We start from the raw sequence: 6,387 nt of genomic DNA on the forward strand, positions 1-6,387 counted from the left end.
CTTTAGGCACGGTTGTGTTTGTTGGTATGAGGGGGGCGTATTTGAGACGTTTAACAGACGAATACGTTTCTTGTAGTGCGATGACTGTAGGTATTTCTGCCTCGGCAAAGATTGAATGTGGAATTGCAGGTTGCTGTGCTTGGAGCGAAAACTCCTGTAATGCCACTGCCACACTCTAATTTCCTTGCGGTTTCCTGCCATCGTTAGGGAGGTTGCAAGTTGGGGTAGTCGCTGTTTTGGGGTGAGAGACTATGATGTGATTGAGCTTGGACTGGAGTTGGCCTACGGTTTTCGCTTGGGAAGATTGCTGCTGTTCGATCGCTGTCAACCGAGTGCTGAGGTCAGTGGCCCATGAATTTGTGCTTTGGGCCATTGCTTCGAACTTTCCGGCTAGTTTTTGTTCGAGGTGAGCCATAGAAGAGAGGAGGTATGATTGATTTTGGTTTGTCGTTTGCTGTGGTGTCTGTTCCGTAGCCTTACGCTTGGTGGGGCATTGCGGGAGGTGGAAGGTGTGGGGCTTGCTGCGGGGACAGGAGATGGGGAAGGGGGTGAAAGGTTTTGTGCTGGATGAGGGGTGAGGGGATGGACTTCCATTCGCTCTGTGGGGGACAATTTTTCCAGTAAAAGCTGTAGCTGATTGCTAAGCTTGGCTATTTGCGCGTTCTGTTGTTGAATTTGTTGGTCCTGTTTCTCTAACCGGGCCTTAAGAAGGGCGTTCTCACGGACGAGGGAGGAAGATCGCGGGCCCCACCTCACCTGTTTGTCTGGAATGGGCTGGTCTGTCAGAGGCGGGAAGGATGGCGACCGGTTCCGGTACTTGTGTGGTTTGGATTCTGTCCTCGCTGTCGATTCAGAGCGGTTGTGGGAGCGGCTGCGATTATCAGAGTTGGACCGGTGCCTGGTGCGGGACTTCCGGGCAGTCGACTGGTCTACTGCGCCTTCGGCAGGGGCGGCTGTTGTCCCCTTGTTGCCCGGGCGGTTGTAACGTTCTTTGCAATCCTTGGATCCTGTGAAATAGGGACCGTTGCAGAGAATGCATTTCGCCGCGCACGTAGGTAGTTCCAAGGGTGTGTGAGCGTCTCCACATCGCTGGCATAAATTGTTCTTTGGCTTGGTGCACACATCACTTCTATGACCAGCCTGGCGGCAATTATAGCAGGCTTTCGCCTTGGCCAAGAGAGGGTAGCAATTATATACAGCGCCGTAGAAACGGAGTTGCCGGGGGACCGTCTTCGTATTGATGAACGTAACCAGGATTGATTTAGTTCTTCCCAGCTGTTGGGCGTTCGTGATGGTGAAGGATTGGCTTCGGTTGAACATCTGCAGTTCCTGGAAAACTTCTGGCGTTTGGTCGTATATGGCGTTGTATATTATGCCTCTGATGGCGGTGTCAGGTTGGGCGATGTATGTCTTCATCGGGTAATGTTTATCCGCAAGTTGGACGCAGCATTTTGCTCTGTCTTCGGAGGGAGTACTTATGGGGACAGAGTTGTTTCGGGCATTGATTCAGATGACGTCTTGTTGACGGACTGCTTCCATTGGGAGTTGCAAAGTAGTACTCACTAGGGATAAGATGTATGCTCCGTTATGCTTGCTGAGGTCGAGGCCTCCATTTGGGATGTAGATAATCTTCAAATCATCGGCAGGTAGCTTAGGTAACGGAGCTTGACGCCTCATAGTGGTGGATGAAGACTTGCCTTGGTGTAGTTGTGCCGGTGGGGCCTGGCCGGCCGTGGCTCAGCTACAGAGCCAGCAGAAGGCAGGTGCATTTTCTTTTCCTTCTTCCTACAGCCCCAACAACATCTCAACAGGGCGCCCAAAGGCTGCTGCTGCACGTAAGCCAACTTGAATGAATGAATGAATTTGAATCAATTGTTATTCCTCTTTTTTGCTCCCCTGAAATTTTTATTGTTCCATGCAGGTATTCGGATAACGATATTGGTACAGTATGGTCGGTAAGGTTGTCCAGCCACAGAGGCTAGCTTAGCAGCCTAGATTTTATCTATCTTAAAACGCTGCTCGAGCGGCCTTGTTTGTCCCGTGTATTATGCAACGCTTGCTTCGACTAATGCGGGCCTCGGACTACTCCCTGGGATTATACGCTTAAACACTAGCGACGCAAACCAACTATTACGCGGACGCCAATTTTCGGGCAACAGGGCCACCGTTTTACTTACGGGAACAAGTAAGCAAACACAGGAGGTAAAAACAAAGGAGCGTTTATAGATTAAGACACCTAGGAAGACGCGTGCAAGAATTACGTGAACACCGCAAATGATGCATGCGCTCCGCTGTATACGACTCTTTCTTTCTTTCTTTCTTTCTTTCTTTCTTTCTTTCTTTCTTTCTTTCTTTCTTTCTTTCTTTCTTTCTTTCTTTCTTTCTTTCTCTCTTTCTTTCTTTCTTTCTTTCTTTCTTTCTTTCTTTCTTTCTTTCTTTCTTTTGGGATTCCACCGATTAATATCTATTATATATAATAGGCGAGGCGCTGACTGGACAAATGGCGATATACGAAAAAAGTAAGAAGGCCCACAGCGGTATAGGGCACATGGAAATATCAGGACAGGGCACCGTGGGACAGGGATACGTTAAAGGAGACAAACGCACGTTCTTCGCTATTAAGTTTAGTGGCTTTTGAAATACCGAACTGTTTCGCACCGGGCAATGGCACTGTTTTTTGTTTTTGTTTTTTTCCCCTCTGTGGGTCAACCATATGACAAAAAAAAAAATGATATCCTTCAGGAACTCGGCGCTCCAATTCGGAGCTGCACGACAAAAGGCTGGGTAAAGAACAAACAAAAAGTGCTGCCGCTTTGGTACTTGGTATAATGCGTCGTCGCTCTTTGTGTCCAGGGGACCCCGTTCATTAAAGGTGACACAGTGGGCTATACTGCAGCGAGAGAAACAGGGTCTAACGGGCTCTTTTAGGAAGGACTGCGAAGGAAACCGGATACCAGCGGTTCCTTCGACGCAACTTGTGCCATTCCGGACTCATCTTGGGTCTTTGCAGATGAAAGGGGAATTGCCGTGCCGCGCCGGAGCTAGGCGCCAACGCTTGAAACGATCCCGGACGCAGCGGTAGCGTGCGTGGGCACGATGACGTCGCCTACAGGGACAAAAAAAAAAAAAAGCCAGTGACACAAAAGTGGCATCGTCGTCGTCCTGACCCGCTTCTTTGGCGTCGAGCGCTGCAGAACGCGCGCTATTTAGGCTCTAACCGGCCGCGCACTGCGGGCAATCGAGAAGGAAAAAAAAATAATGGAACCAGTTACTCGAAGAGCGGGCCGATCGTGGATGGAGAAGGAGGGAGACTACAAAATGATAATGACGAAAGGGGGCAAAAGCGAAAAAATCAGAGCAGTGGCGACGCGTCGCGATCGGGTCTATCCTGTATAGCGACTTTCAGCGGTGGCAATGGCTTCGGCTTCGACTCATGTGTTCCGATCGGGAGCCCAAGGTCGGCCTGCTTTAGCGGGTAGATGACCGCGGCTCTTGTTATACTGGCGCCCAACAGCTTCGTCGCCTGTGCATCGTTTTTGCAAGCACTAGCGCTGCTCCCGTGATGCCTGTGCATTATTTAACCACTGCAGGAATGGTGCACCTGAAAACAGTTTTCTACGCTCTCTTCTTTTTTTAATAGCCAGTGTACTCTCACAACTCTTGCGCCCCGACCATCTGCATCAGCGAGTTCATCGAATAAATGGTAACAAAGATTCACTGCACGTAAGTAGTGTTTGTATACATGCGCATGCCTGCTTGCGTGTCTGTGTAGGCGTTTGTGTACGTGGAGGAGTGTGTGTGTGTGTGGGGGGGGGGGGGGGGGGGGGGGGGCGATGTTCTGGACTGGTCATGTTTCCATAAACTGTACTCCAAAAACGGTTACAGTTTGATACCCGTGTACAGAACAAAAGCATCACCCAACTACTACCGTCCCACCTCTTACTGAGTGTCCAACCAGACGGAAAGCTTTTCCGTCATTGATCCTTGTCGTTATGCGAATGAAAATAAACATATATGCCTAGCTTTTTTTTTCTTTTTTTTTTTTTTTTTTTGTCATCCTCATGGATCCGCAAAGAAAACAGAATCTGCAGAAATATCGGACTTCCAGCCTCCGCCTGACTGAAGAGAAGGCGCAATATCCGTATTCTTCGTGCTCTAATTATTCAAGCAGTCTGGGAAAACAGATGTGAACTTTATCGTAATTGGTAACACTAGGTTCAAATGTGGCCAATAACAAAAAAAAAAAAAAAAAAGATGGAAAAAAGTTAACGCCCAACGTGGGGCTCGAACCCACGACCCTGAGATTAAGAGTCTCATGCTCTACCGACTGAGCTAGCCGGGCGACGAATTGATGTCACCTTGCAACACTACCAATAGGTACATTTAACATTAGGTACATGAAATAGCGGTGCCCATGCATTTTACTGAAAACGCGACGTCGACGGCTACTGAACCGTGTAGTCGGCATGAATGAGACATTATCAGTGGGTATGGCTGCACTGGGTGGTTAGTTGTCGCAAGCTACAGCAAAAGCGGACACTAATCAATTGATAGAATTAGAATAGTGAAACCACCTGCTTGGGGACCAAGAGGAAATAGCCGGTCACAAAATTACAGATTCAATCGCCATGGAGTCAATCAGAAGAACAGCGCATTACGGCCAATAAAAAAGAAAAAGGAGAGAGAGAGAGAACTTTTTTTCAGATGTATGGCTACTTCTCTGCAGCACTTAATTCGAGTGCAGTAACTGATACACGCAAAAGGAAATGGCTGTTTTTTAGGCCCCCCTTTTCCTCCTTTTTTTTTTTTTTTTTTTTGTGGTACTATTTGCTGCGTGCATGGCGCGAACGCGCTGTGATCACTCACCCAAATGCAGATTTTATACCATGTAATGTCAGCCCGGATAAAGCTTGTAAGTAAATAGGAAGCAAGGCGATAACTAAACGCCTGTTCTTTGCAAGTCTTCTTTTTCTCTTTTTGCAGAAAATCCTGGATCAGTTTAACCTTCCCGCGCTTTTTAACGTCTCTGTACGACGACCAAACGATGCGATTTCGCCCGGACGTGAGTTCTGTAAGTCTGTCAGCGGTCTGAAATTTTATCGCATTTGATAGCTGAAATTTTGCGGTGCTGGCACCTTCAGGCAAAAGAAAATATCCGCGCACCTTTTGTTTTCCGTGAACGTGACAGCGTAGCAGCAATGGGTGCTATGGGGAGCTGCCGTCGCTACTCCGGACGCCGCCACGGCGCAAGGCTCGTTTGCGCGTCTCAAGTTTAGCGCATGCGCACCTGGATTTGAGATTTTTGAACCACTATCAATAAGGAGTTTGTACTTTTCTTCTTTTTTGACCCCCTGCGTGCAGTGTAACCAATCAACCCCGGGGCAATCTGATGCTCGACGCAGACCTCGTTCTGGGACAGGAACAATGTTCACCCAGAACCAGACGATGGGGGAGTGCAATGGCTGCTTTCGCTGAGAGAAGTTCGACAGTTTGAGTTCTACGCTAGCACGCCTGTTCGCAGCCACATCCTCGTGAGAAAAGTGGGACTATAAAATTAGGACGCGGGAAGATGCGTACGTTCGACACAAGCTGTTCAAATCGTGTGGTGTTTGCGAAGGAATCAAGAAAGCATGCAGACGAATGCGCAGTCAGTTTCTCGTAACGCTGCTCGAACAGGCCTGCGTTCAGACACTGGCCGTAGGCCGACAGGGCTCTAGCTTCAAAGCTTCCAGCACAGGCACGGGTATGGCATCGAGATAGAGCTAGGCGGCTGGCTCGTGTCAAATGTCAGATGAAACCTAACAGAAGGGGTGTATGGTACTTTCACCACAGTGTCGACTGAATAGGCAAGAAGCAAGTGAAGAAGAAATATGGACGAGGCACAGAATGAAATAACAGGGGGGCATCAAAAACAAAATTAAAAACAAGAGAAGTTACCAAGTGCAAGGAAAGCAAAACAGAAGGCTGGGGCAGGAGGCAGTTAAATTACAAGGAAGTAAGATTTGTTGTTTACAATTTTCCCCACAGCAGGTTTAATAATTCAAAACAGCTTCTTCAGAACTGTTTTTTTTTTTTTCATGCCAAGCAAATGCGAGATATTTCCTTAATAGAGTGACACTTAACAACAACGAAGAAAAAAGCACAGAGAACAACTTGGGGTTTGTAAAAACAGGAAAAATAGTGGTGAGCGAAATATATGCAGGGAAAGTTCTGTGAACGTCTTCGTCGACAGCACCTATCTGTCGCCGAGAATTTAAATGAGGCGAGTGCTTCCGAAGGACAAGTACAGGAGCCTTGTCTGCTTTGAAGAGCTCGAAAGCGATCAAAGCTGTCTGAGGGACGCCCGTAAAAAGGTACGACGTTTGAAAATTTGATTATTTCATGTTG

General features: G+C 47.9%; 1 non-coding gene across 1 annotated transcript; it reads right to left on the reverse strand.

The window, feature by feature from the left end:
• Nucleotides 1-4,269: 4,269 nt before the first annotated feature.
• Nucleotides 4,270-4,342, reverse strand: TRNAK-CUU (transfer RNA lysine (anticodon CUU)). The gene has a single exon. It is a non-coding gene; the product is annotated as a tRNA-Lys (tRNA).
• Nucleotides 4,343-6,387: the final 2,045 nt, after the last annotated feature.

Source organism: Amblyomma maculatum, chromosome 9 (genome assembly GCF_055883805.1).
Source record: "Amblyomma maculatum isolate TAMU_Amacu chromosome 9, ASM5588380v1, whole genome shotgun sequence".
Classification (NCBI taxonomy): Eukaryota; Metazoa; Arthropoda; class Arachnida; order Ixodida; family Ixodidae; genus Amblyomma; species Amblyomma maculatum.